At 44.4% G+C, this 14,092-nt stretch overlaps 1 protein-coding gene across 3 annotated transcripts in view; it reads left to right on the forward strand.

The window, feature by feature from the left end:
- The window catches only part of ZC3H12C (zinc finger CCCH-type containing 12C), a 185,709-nt gene that overhangs the window by 28,142 nt on the left and 143,475 nt on the right, over positions 1–14,092 (forward strand). The gene's annotated exons all lie outside the window — the stretch shown is intronic.

The raw sequence follows: 14,092 nt of genomic DNA on the forward strand, positions 1-14,092 counted from the left end.
ACCCCTAGACAAAAGTGAAGGCCTTTAACCCCTTAAGGACCGGGGTTTTTTCCGTTTTTGCATTTTCGTTTTTTCCTCCTTGCCTTTAAAAAATCATAGCTCTTTCAATTTTGCATCTAAAAATCCATATGATGGCTTATTTTTTGCACCACCACTTCTACTTTGTAATGACATCAGTCATTTTGCCCAAAAATCTACGGCGAAATGGAAAAAATAATCATTGTGAGACAAAATTGAAAAAAAAACAGCTGTTTTGTAATTTTGGGGGCTTCCGTTTCTACACAGTACATTTGTCGGTATAAATTACACCTTATCATTATTCTGTAGGTCCATACGGTTAAAATGATACCCTACTTATATAGGTTTGATTTTGTCGTACTTCTGGAAAAAATCATAACTACATGCAGGAAAATTTATACGTTTAAAATTGTCCTATTCTGACCCCTATAACTTTTTAATTTTTCCGCGTTTGGGGCGGTATGAGGACTAATTTTTTGCACCGTGATCTGAGGTTTTTAGCGGTACCATTTTTGTATTGATAGGACAAATTTTCATGATATAAAAAGTGACCAAAAATGCACTATTTTGGACTTTGGAATTTTTTTGCGCGTACGCCATTGACCGTGCGGTTTAATTAACAATATATTTTTATAATTCGGAAATTTCCGCACGCGGCGATACCATATATGTTTTTATTTTTATTTACACAGTTTTTTTTTTTTATGGGAAAAGGGGGGTGATTCAAACTTTTAATAGGGAAGGGGTTAAATGATCTTTATTCTCTTTTTTTTTTTTTTTTTTGCAGTGTTATAGCTCCCATAGGACCTATAACACTGCAAACACTGATCTATTACATTGATCACTGGTTTCTCATAGGAAACCAGTGATCGATGTTTCTGCCGCTTGACTGCTCAGGCCTGGATCTCAGGCACTCAGCAGTCATTCGGCGATCGGACAGCGAGGAGGCAGGTAGGGACCCTCCTGCTTTCCTGTAAGCTGTTCGGGATGCCGCGATTTTGCCGCGGCTATCCCGAACAGCTCCCTGAGCTAACCGGCATGCTTTCACTTTCACTTTAGACACGGCATTTAACTTTGAACGCCGCGTCTAAAGGGTTAATAGCGCGCAGCACCGCGGTCAATGCCGCGCGCTATTAGCCACGGGTCCCGGCCGTTGTTAGAGGCCATGGCCCCGTGTTATAGATCGGGAGTGGACTCATGACGTAACATTATGTCATGGGTCCTTAACAGGTTAACCCCTTAACGACAATGAATGTAAATGTACGTCATGGTGCCGTGGTACTTAACATACTATGACGGACATTTATGCTCCGCCATGACCGCGAGCACCGGACCGGTGTTCACGTCATGCGCAGAAGATCCCGGCTGCAATCAGCAGCCAGGGACCCGCCGGTAATGGTGGACATCCGTGATTGCGCCATTAACCCCTCAGATGCCGCGCTCAATACAGATTATGGCATCTGCGGCTGTGCGGTACTTTAAATGGATGATCGGATCGCTCGCAGCACTGCAGTGGGGATCCGATCATCCATAATGGCGGACAGAGGTCCCCTCACTTGCCTCCGTCCGTCTCCAGTGGTCTTCTGCTCTGGTCTGAAATGGAACAGACCAGAGCAGAAGATCACCTATAACACTGATCAGAGCTATGCCCTAAGCATAGCACTGAAGAGTATTAGCAATCAAATGGTTGCTATAAATAGTCCCTTATGGGGACTATTAAAGAGTTAAAAAAAATGTAAAAAATTCAGTTACAAAATTTGAAAAATCCCCTCCCCCAATAAAAACGTAAATCATCCGTAAAAAATTTTTTTATAATCATATTTGGTATTGCCGCGTGCATAAAAGTCTGAACTATTAAAATATATTGTAAATTATCCTGTACAGTGAACAACGTAAATGTAAAAAATTCCATAATTGCTGCACTTTTGTTACATTTTATTCCCCCCAAAAAATAAAAAATATATAAAAAGTAAAACCTAATGAAATTTGGTATCAATAAAAACTACAGATCACGGCGCAAAAAATGAGCCCTCATACCGCCCTGTATACGGAAAAATGAGAAAGTTATAGGTGGTCAAAATAGGGCAATTTCAGACATACTAATTTTGTTAAAATTGTTTGAGATTTTTTTTAAGCGGTACAATTATAGAAAAGCATATATCATGGGTATCATTTTAATCGTATTGACCCACAGAATAAACAAAACATGTCATTTGTACCATAAAGTGTACAGTGTGAAAACAAAACCTTCCAAAACTTGCTAAATTGCGGTTTTCTTTAAAATTTTCCCACATAAATAATATTTGTTTGGTTGGGCCGTACATTTTATGGTAAAATAAGTGATGTCATTACAAAGTACAATTGGTGACGCAAAAAACAAGCCTCATATGGGTCTGTGGATGGAAATATAAGAGAGTTATGATTTTTAGAAGGTGAGGAGGAAAAAACGAAAAGGCAAAAATAAAATAGTGTCCTTAAGGTCAGAATGGGCTTGGTCCTTAAAGGAGTACTCAGCTCCTAGACATCTTATCCCCTATCCAAAGGATAGGGGATAAGATGTCAGATCGCTGGGGTCCCGCTGCTTGGGACCCCCTGGATCTACCATGCAGCACCCACCTGTAGCGGCTTCCGGGAACCGCTGGAGGTCCTCAGGCTGAGTCCATCTCGACCACTGGGATGGAAGATCGTGATGTCATGACTCCGCCCCCTTGTGACATCACACTCCACCCCTCAATGCATGTCTATGGGAGGGGTCTATGGGAGGACCTCCAGCGGTCCCGGAAGCCGCTACAGGTGGGTGCTGCATGGTAGATCCAGGGGGTCCCCAGCAGCGGGACCCCGGTGATCTGACACCTCATCCCCTATCCTTTGGATAGGGAATAAGATGTCTAGGGGCGGAGTACCCCTTTAAGGGGTTAATGTGCACAATAAAAAAAAAAACACTTCACCCTGTCAAAGGCCTTTATGGCATCCAATGACAGAATGGAGGGGAGAGGACCAGTGCAAACCTGTAGGTTTATGAAAACCCTTGCCAAATTATGCTGGATCAGTCTACCGGAAATATAATATGCTCAGTCATCATTGATCAATCCCGGGATAACCCCAGCCAACACCTTGATAACAATTTTTGCATCTGTACTAACTAGGGATATTAGTTCAAACTATTTTATTTTTAGAAGGTTTTTAACTTTTTTTGGGCAAAAGTATGATATTATCCTCTACCATGGAACGCAACGCAGGAGGACATTTGTCTTACAGGATTCATTAAACGTTTCAAACATTTCAATTAGGATTGACAACAATGTCTCCGCAAATTCCCAGTATTCCCCATTGTATCTCTATGGGAGAGCCAAACATACCCGAGTGCAGCGTTCCGGCTCTCCCATAGAAACGCATAAAGGGGGCCTGTCGGTCACCACTTCATGCTGTGGTCGACACGCCCCGTTCAGGATAGCCGGGGTGCTGGGCAGGAGATCGCAGGGGGTCCCAGCATTCAGAACCCCCTCGATCTGACACTTACTCCCTATCCTTAGGATAGGGGATAGATTTTTCTCTTTCGGAGTACTTCTTTAACATGCAAAAAGATAAAACTTTCTCTCTCATCTATTATTTTCTCTATTCTGCAAAAGAAATGCTTATATAGACAAATAATTTAAAACCAGGAAGGAGATTTATCATTATTTTCAAACGTATGGCTTTTATATGACAATTTTTTTAACTTACTTTTTCTTACATATGACCTATTTATCAAATAGTCGCACGACCTTGATAAATAAATCGCACATAAGCAAAACCCGGGAAACCCGCTTACAAAAGCATTTTAAAAAGCAGAAAGTTTTCCCTTATGTTAATAGCCCAAGTTCTTTATCTACCCTTTATTACCGGTAGCGTTGCTAGAGAGTGATGGGGAAGGGGGGGGGGCGTACCGCATCAGGTGACACTGACTGGCCTGCCTGGCACTAAATAGCTGCACTCCAACTATCCCGCAACAACCCATCCACCCTCCTCAGAAATAAAAAAAATATTAAAAACATACTATGCCGCACCATGAATATCCGTACTCTGGAGGCTTTTTTGTTTAATTTTGAGGCCGCATTCTGTGACATTGGTGGGCGGAGTCTTGTGTCGCTGCGCTGAGGCCGGAGTTTACGTAAGGAAGGAAGACAGCGCAGCACCAACTGGCTCATAAACAATAGTGAAGCCACAAACTATGGATGTTTCTTACTATGGATGTTTCTGTTTTTTTAAGGAAAATTTTTGTGCCACATATGGGTTATTTACATGGTCTGTAAAAATTCTTACACAATTATTTTGTGCCTTATTCTATTTAACACTACATTAATTTTAAAATGTTGTGGGTACGTAGACGTAGGCACTTTCTGCAGACGTAGGCACTTTCTGTAAGCCAGGTTGGACCTGGAATACATATGCAACTTTTAAATAGCAACTATGGCATTTGATAAATACATGACCACTGCATAGTAAAAATAATAAAAATTACTACATGAGCAGATTTCAGAAATGTGCATTGGAATAAGCAAAAATCAAAAAGTCGCAGCATGCATAGAAAAGTTTTTCCCGCAAATAAAATCTACTATGGAGCTTGATAAATCTCCTTTCTGATGAGTAATTGAAGAATGTGGAATAGAAATAAGCTTTAGCCCACCTTCTCCCCAACCTCCCTAGCCTCTTGGTGAAGTGGGTCTCTAAAATAAATATTACTGCAGGAAGATATCTCTGTATCCTATTGAAAACCGCATGCGTCTTCTCTGGTTTCTCCATTCCCCTTGCATTCTAAAAAAAGATTTTAGTAACATACCGTATATACTCGAGTATAAGCCGACCCGAATATAAGCCGAGGCCCCTAATTTAACCCCAAAAACCCAGGAAAAAGTTATTGACTTGACTATAAGCCTAGGGTGGGAAATACATCATCCCCCCATGTCATCATCCAGACCCCCATCATCATCCCCCCCCCCTGTCATCACCCCCCCCCCCTTTCATCATCACCGCCTGTCAATCCCTTCATTAGTGGTCTTCAACCTGCGGACCTCCAGATGTTGCAAAACTACAACTCCCAGCATGCCCGGAGTTGTAGTTTTGAAACCTCTGGAGGTCCGCAGGTTGAAGACCACTGCAGCCTTCATCATCATCCAGACCCCCCCCCCCCTTTAGTTTTCTACTCACCTCCCCTCGGTGGGAAGGAAGGGTGAGCCGGTCCGGACCATCTATGCTGCAGGGACCGTCCAGTGGGGAAGATTAGTCATTCCGGGCTGTCCTTTTTCACTGGGGGGCGTCTTCTCCGGTAGGCTGCGCATGAATATCCCTGTGCGTTGTCGTCAAGGCAACGTCACTAGTCGGGCCCGAAGCGGAGAAGAGGGCCCCCCCGGTGAAAATGGACAGCCCGGAACAACTAACCCTCCCCACCGGACGGTCCCTGCAGCATAGATGGCCTGGACCAGCTCACCCTTCCTTCCCACCGAGGGGAGGTGAGTAGAAAACTAAAGGGGGGGTCTGGATGATGACGAAGGCCGCAGTGGTCTTCAACCTGCGGACCTCCAGATGTTTCAAAACTACAACTCCCAGCATTCCCGGCATGCTGGGAGTTGTAGTTTTGAAACTTCTGGAGGTCCGCAGGTTGAAGACCACTGAGAAGGGATTGACAGGCGGAGAGTTCACTCGAGTATAAGCCGAGGGGGGCGTTTTCAGCACGAAAAATCGTGATGAAAAACTCGGCTTATACTCGAGTATATACGGTACGGCATCCTGGTGCCCTAGCGCATGTCTTGTGTAAATTCTTAGTAATGTTTGACCCTGAGCCAAGTTTGTCTGCTGCCTCAGGTAAGTACTGAAATAGCACTCGTCTTCTAAATAAACTTACATCATTATTTGGATAGAGGTAGAGTATATTTATTTGCCTTAATATTGTCATAGTAGTCATTGTTGTTCCGCTGCTAATGTATTTTCATACAGCATTGAATTAATATTAGTATTAATATTAGTCTTTTTATAGCTAGATTCCTCACTATGTGTATTTGCCTAGAATATGAGGCAATGAGGCCATTGGTAAGGATGTATTTATGGTGGTTGCACTTACAGGGCGGTGATGCAGGGTAAGATGTGGGTTTTTGTATATAAAGGTCAATGGTTTCTCCTACTGCCAGTTACTACCCTGGGATCTCCATATTCTAACATTAGTACCTGTATGGGGTTTGTTTAGTGTCACATTGTCTCCACAGAATCTATCCACAGACAGAATTGGGAAAGAAATTAAGTGTCACCATATTCCAGTCCTTGACTCTTAGGTTATGTTCCCTCTGAGTTTTCGGGCCATTTTTTTCGGGCCATAAAAAGAAAAAAAGAAAAACATTTTAAATCTCACTAAATTGAAAATACAATCTATTTTATTTTTTATTTAAATGAATACTGCAGTCATAGAACACTTATCCACTATCCACAGGATAGGGAAGAAGTGTCTGATCGCGGGGGTCCGACCTCTGGGACCCCCGCAATCTCCTGTACAGGGATCCGGCATTGCAGCAGCTTTGCACGGCTAATGCTTGTGCTGTCGACCTCACTAAGAGCTGGACAGACACGACCCCTCCATTCAGCTCTATGAACGCTGCATCTCCCCCTCTCCCACAGAGATACATGGAGGGGGCGTGTCTGACACGGCATCATGCTGCGGCGGACACGCCTCCTGCACAAGGAGAGCCATGGCCCTGTGCAGGAAATCGCGAAGGGTCCCAGTGGTCGGACCCCCGCAATCAGACACTTATCCCCTATCCTGCGAATAGGGGATAAGTGTTCCATAGCTGCAGTATTCCTTTAATAGAAAACATCTCCTAATTCCCATTTAGTCTAGTTTTAAGTCCATAGTTGTAAAATGAAGTGCATCTTCAGCACCTGCATGCATTTTGGGATCTACCATAAAAACGCTCCTGTGCAAAATACTATTTTTGGGCTATAGCTTTTGCTGGAGCCCAAAATGTCTATTTAAAAAAAAAAGGTTCTGGCTATGTTCCCATCAATTTTTTGGACCATTTCCTGAGACTGAAAAAAACATGCATTTTACAGGAAAAAAAAAGTTTGCTAGTTTTTTTCCCCCATTTCTGCTTTTGGACAATTGTTCGATAATTTAAAAACTTTTTTTCTTTTGCTTTTCTATTACACGCCTATCATCCACCTCAAGAAAAAACAACACTAACACTGAGCGGTAACATAGTCTACACTGAACATATACATATTATAAATGGTTTGGCCAAAAGTTATATCCCCTATTGACATACACACATAGATAGGACTAGTATGCATGTTTATTTCAACAGGGGAGAAGGGATAAATGGCTACCAGACACCGCTGGTGGGGCTTACCTCACACTTACAAACAAGGAATTATGGGATTTGCAGTTTAAGGGAACAAACACCAACAGGAAATAGCCAGTTCACAGAAAGATGGCCTCAGCATTATGGTAATCTCACAACATAGCCATTTAGCCCCAAGACAAACACAGATCCTTCCTAAGCCTGTCCATTACTGTCTGGCAGGTAGGTACTAAAATCACCTTATGGTGGAGAACCCCTTTAATCCTTGCATCCCTTGGTAGCAGATATTGAGCAATGATGGGGCTTCTGGCTGACATTAATCTAATGTGAATTGCCAACTATATTAAAGTGGTCCAGTGGTGAAAAACTTATCCCCTATCCTAAGGATAGGGGATAAGTTTGAGATCGCGGGGGGTCCGACCGCTGGGGCCCCCTGCAATCTCTCTGTACGGGGGACAGGCTCTCCGCCGAAATAGTGGGTGTCGACCCCCGCACGAGGCGGCGGCCGACACGCCCCCTCAATACATCTCTATGGCAGAGCCGGAGATTGCCGAAGGCAGCGCTTCGGCTCTGCCATAGAGTTGTATTGAGGGGGCGTGTCGGCCGCCGCTTCGTGCGGAGGTCAACACGCCCCCTTCCCGTGGGCTGTCGGGGCTCCGTACAGGAGATCGCGGGGGGCCCCAGGGGTCGGACCCCCCGCGATCTGCAACTTATCCCCTATCCTTAAGATAGGGGATAAGTTGTAAACCACTGAGTCACCACTGGACTACTCCTTTAATGGTATAGAACCTAAATCAGTAGATACAATATCCACTTGTGTTGCAAATAATTTTGTTTGACCAGGCCTATGCCCGATACTAGCAGCCCCAATGCAAGCCTTGCCAGGCCTATGCCCGATACTAGCAGCCCCAATGCAAGCCTTGCTAGGATTTCAACTACATAGCAACATCATTTGTAAGTCCATTGAGTTCAACCAGAAACCCTACTGTGTTGATCAAGAAGAAGGCAAAAAAAATCACTCATAAGGCTGATGCCAATTGCCCCTTGACAGAATGGCATCAGAATAAATCCCTGGATGAACATTCTGTCCCCATAAATCTAGTATCCATAACTTCTAATTGTAAAACAAAAATAGAAAAAGAAACACAGCCGCACATCCAAAATTTGTATTTTAATCTAATTGCTTCTCAGCATAAATTCAAACACTAACAGGTTGTTAGTATACATTTTGATAAAAAAGTACAAGCCCACTCACCACGTCAAGGCCACCTAATTAGAGTGGGTCCCTAGCCCAACATTGGTGTAGTGCCGGGCGGAGGCCACCACCACCGCAAAACTATGCCCACAGGGGGAGCGACCCAGTGGCCAGGCAGCCCCACTGCTGCCCAATCAAGCCCCTGACTCTGGGCCACACTACCCCCCTGTGGGCATGGTGTTGCGGTGGGGGTGGCCGCCGCCTGGCGCTACGCCAATGTTGTGTTAGGGACCCACTCTAATTAGGTGGCCTTGACGTGGCGAGTGGGCTTCTACTTTTTGATCAAAATGTATACTAACAACCTGTTAGTGTTTGAATTTATGCTGAGAAGCAATCAGATCAAAATACAAATTGTGGATGTGCGGCTGTGTTTCTTTTTCTCTATTTTTGTTTTCCATAACTTCTAAAGTTATTACTCTCTAGAAAAACATCCAGGCCTCCCTTTAACTTGTTTATTGAGTCAGACATCACAACATCATGTGGCAGAAAGTTCCAAAATCTCACTGCTCTTACAGTAAAGAATCTCTGTCTGTGATGATGGTGAAACCTTCTTTCCTCTAGACGTAGAGGATGCCCAGTTGTCATGGTTACCGGCCTAGGTATGAAAAGATCACTAGAAAGATCTCTCTACTGTCCGTTCATATATTTGTACATTTGTGGTGTCCCAGCACCAAAGGCTGTCCTGTGGCTTCGGACTTCCTCTGGCAGACCTGCGGCACAGGTGTTGGGCTCACTGAGGGACTGATTATTGTTCTGTTGTTTTTCCAGCAATTTACCAAAAGTTTAATATACTTTCAAAGGTATCATGTTATATGTTATTTCTATGCGTATTCATGTGTGTTTTGTACCTTTAAGAGAGGAGCTTTGTAAACCCATGTGACCCTGCCTGCATATGGGAACTCCTAAATTCTTTAGTATATAGAGTAGTGGGGGAAGAAGTTACCCCAGTTCATCTCCAGTTGTTCCTGAGCACAAGTAAATGGTAAAAGGTGTGAGGTGTGTGGAGAAGCTCCAAGGGAAGGCCCAGATCAAATCTATCCAGTCATTCTGCAAGGATCACCTGCATGGTGGAAGTTCATGCCCAGGCGGAGAAAGCTACAGGACCTTGACAGAACCCTGGCTACCTGGATCAATCTTCAATCCTCTCTCAAGTCAGTATCAAACTATTGGGTGAAAGCACCACAAGTCCCAGCAAGGCAACAGGGCTCCCAAGGGGTTACACTGCATCCTCTCACTCTTCACCGTACTGTCTGTGTATCAACATCTGCACCCTGCTCAGTAAAGACAGTTATCCGTAACCTGACGTCGGTGTGTTCATTTACTCCCCATGTCTGGCCCAGGAGAAGCTGTCTCCAACCTCGAACCATGTATAGTCTAACGGTGCCCTGGGGTCACAAAGTAATACGGTATCTCCCTACACCACCCATGGTACCACATCTATCTATATATATAAGGAGGTCGAGATATGAAGAGGGGATAGGAGGTTGGGATAGGAGGGTGGGATAGGAGGTCGAGTTAGGAGGTCAGGATATGAGGTGGAGATAGGAGGTCGGGATAAGGACGGGATAGGAGGTCTTGATAGGAGGTCGGGTAGAAGGTCGGGATAGGAGGACGGGATATGAGGACGGTATATGAGGACGGGATAGGAGGTTGGGATAGGAGGTCGAGGTTCCTCCCCAACAAGGATTAGGAAGGAAAAACCAGGCAAATCAATGGGAAATGTATGTTCTCATATCATGTCCGTACGGCTGGAGCTATTTCAATACCTGGTACACATATTACGGGTCAAGATGGGATGGGAGGTCGGGATATGAGGTTGGGATAGGAGGTCGGATAGGAGGTCGGGATAGGAGGACGATGTATGAGGATGGTATATGAGGACGGGATATAAGGATGGGATAGGAGGTCGAGATAGGAGGAAGGGACAGGAGGTCAAGATAGGAGGTTGAGATATGAGGACGGGAAAGGAGGTTGGGATAGGAGGTCAAGATAGGAGGATGGGATAGGAGGTAGAGATAGGAGGTCAGGATAGGAGGTCGGGATAGGAGGACGGGATAAGAGGTTGAGATAGGAGGTTGAGATAGGAGGTTGAGATAGGAGGTCGAGAAAGGAGGACGGGATAGGAGGTCGGGATAGGAGGTCGAGATAGGAGGACGGGATAGGAGGACGGAATAGGAGGACGAGATAGGAGGTCGAGATAGGAGGTCGGGATAGGAGGACGGGATAGGAGGACGGGATAGGAGGACAGGATAGGAGGACGGGATAGGAGGACGGGATGTGGGGTTGGGATATGACAACAGTATATGAGGACGGGATAGGAGGTCGGGATAGGAGATCGGGATAGGAGGTCGGGATAGGAGATCAGGATAGGAGGTTGGGGCATGAGGACGAGATATGGGGTTGGGATATGACAACAATATATGAGGACGGGATATGAAGTCAAAAGCTTCCTCCTTTGTTTATTTTCCTCCCCAACAAGGATTAGGAAGGAAAAACCGGGCAAAATTGTGTATGGCTTTGTATAATTTTTGTTGTCAACTCTGTAATGGTGTAACACCTCAACTCCCCCCCCCCTCCCCCCTCCAAAAAAAAATATATGTATATATTTCTATAAATAAATAAATACATTTCATGATCTACCATATGAAATCTATAGTGATCTACCGTGATCTCCAGTAAAAAAAAATAATCTGCTATATGCCTGTATATGTAGTAGCTTAATTCTGAGCACTTAAGCACTTATCTGTGCTGTGCAATGTGCATTTAGTCACGGCCTCCCCCATTGTATCTATAACAATGGCCTCTGATCACTGTGCCGCCATTTACGCCACTTCTCACCTGTAAAAGAATGATACACGAAGTAACAGCTCAGCATCAGATATAATTATACTCTGTGGTCACCGAGACCTGGAAAGGCCGCGCTAAAGATCTATGTTGTAAAATTACAGGTTTTACCAGAAACCCGCGCATTTGTGTGCCGTGTATTAACCGAGGAATAGTCCTTTATAGTGTTGCATTTATTCAGTCTTTTATTACTAGGCAGCCCTGACTATTCGTATCCCCTGCTGTTCATCCATTTATCTAAATGCTAAGTAGGTAGAAAATAGTTACAGAATTTATAACAAATGGATTTTTACATAGTTGAAGTTACAGAGTAATGTAGCATTGCTTTGGGTTTATTTACTTTCACTTAAAATCCTATCGGAGGTGTTCATACGGCACCCGAGACTGTATTAGGTTCATTAGTATTAATGCAGCGTTTTCCCAACTAGGGTGCCTCCAGCTGTTGCAAAACTGCAACTCCTAGCATTAGTATTAATGCAGCGTTTTCCCAACTATATCTTTTCATTAATGCAATGTTTCCCAACTAGGGTGCCTCCAGCTGTTGCAAAATTGCAACTCCTAGCATGCCCGGACAGCCAAAGGCTGTCCGGGCATGCTGGGAGTTGTAGTTTTGCAACAGCTGGAGGCACCCTAGTTTGGAAACATCGCATTAATGAAAAGATATAGTTAAAGAGTCCATTATTTCAAACATTTCAGAGAGGGCACCCCTGATACAGGGTCGTCTCTGCCTATAGGCAAAATAGGCAGCCAGAGCGCCCTCTCTATGATTTGTTACAGTGTGTCACCCCAGTAGTAAAGTTATTACATGAGGAGGGGGGGGGGTTGTTACAGTGTGTCACCACAGTAGAAAGGTGATTGCATCAGGAGGAGATTTGTTACAGTGTATCACCCTAGTAGTAAACTAATTACATGAGGAGGAGATTTGTTACAGTGTATCACCCTAGTAGTAAACTAATTACATTAGGAGGGGAGTTGTTACAGTGTGTCACCCTAGTAGTAAGCTAATTACATGAGGAGGGGGGTTGTTACAGTGTGTCACCCCAGTAGTAGTAAGGTGATTGCATCAGGAGGAGATTTGTTACAGTGTATCACCCTAGTAGTAAACTAATTACATGAGGAGGAGATTTGTTACAGTGTATCACCCTAGTTGTAAACTAATTACATTAGGAGGGGGGGTTGTTACAGTGGGTCACCCTAGTAGTAAGCTAATTACATGAGGAGGGGGGTTGTTACAGTGTGTCACCCCAGCAGTAAAGTGGGGCGTGTCAAAGGGCGAGCCAATGGGCAGAGTGAAGGGGGACAGGAAAATTAGTTTTTGCCTAGGGTGACAAAACTCCTTGCACCAGCCCTGCCCTTATAACAAAGATCAAAATGAGCCAGGGGGTCACAGGGTGTTAGAACTGTATTTAGGGGAATCTGTCAGCTTTATTTTCTGCTACAAACTGCAGACACCATTGGATAGCTGTTAGGGTATGAAAGCAAACTGTACATTTCCTGAAGCTTACCCAAGTGTCAAGGAGGCAGAGCCAGCTGGTAAAATGCCACAGGCAGCACACACCTCCTCTCATGACCTTACCTTCCAACCTTTTCTTAAAGAGTACCTGTCATGATCTTGTAAAATTTTATAATCCTCCCAGTTCACTGCCCCCATCATGATACACCATGCATTTTCTGCTTAGATTCACAGACTGGGAAGGGGCGTTCCCCAGCAGGCCTGACATCATCGGAAGCCATACAGGCGAGAACTTCCTCCCTCACTCTACTACACACAGTCCAGAGCAGTTCAGTGTGAGATAAGCTATTATTGGCTAAGGCTGCACCCTTCCCCCTCAGCACTCCAGACTGCATTTCCTGATTTTGGACTTCTGGCAGGTTAGCAGGAGTCCAAAATCTGTGCAAGAGATGGGGGGGGGGGGGGGGATGTGCTCTGGACAAGTAGGGAGACACCCAGTGGCAGCTTTTTTTGAACACAAATAAAACATATAAAACGTAATTTTTTTAAACAATGTACATTAGAAAGATTTTTTTTATTTACCATAAGGAGTGCAATAGCAAAAAGTTGTTTTAATGACAGTGCCCATTTAACTGAATTACAGGGCTGTATATCAGTCAAGAAGGGGTTGAGAGGTGAGGGCGAGTGAGGGTGTGTATTAGGGTTTGGCACTTGAGCAGCTGAGCCCCACCTTCTTGACACGTAGCTGAGAAATAAAAAGGTGATTTTTATAAGCTTGACAACCACAATCAGCTCCAGGAAAGGGCAGAGTTTGCTTTTATACCCCAACAGTTATCCAATGGTGTCTGCAGCTCTTAGTAAGAAATGAAGCTTCTAGATTCCCTTCAAGAATGCACCGTATTTATCAAGGTGACTTAGATTGTTTTATAAATCTGTCGCACTCTTTTACGCTAAGTTCAGACCAACAATTGGCTTAAACTGCGTCAAGATGTCACACAAAGATTTATGAAACAAAAAAAGCAGAATAGACCAATGCGCATGTAAGCGTAATTATCCTTTTTCATAGATCAATCATATGCAGGAAAGTAAGGCTGGGTTCACACCACGTTTTCTTAAATACGGTTCCCGTATACGGTTGGGAGGAGGGGGCGGGGCTTAATTGCAGCGCCCGCACTCATCCGTATTCGGGAACCGTAT

The sequence above is a fragment of the Hyla sarda genome, chromosome 2 (genome assembly GCF_029499605.1).
Source record: "Hyla sarda isolate aHylSar1 chromosome 2, aHylSar1.hap1, whole genome shotgun sequence".
NCBI classification, from domain to species: domain Eukaryota; kingdom Metazoa; phylum Chordata; class Amphibia; order Anura; family Hylidae; genus Hyla; species Hyla sarda.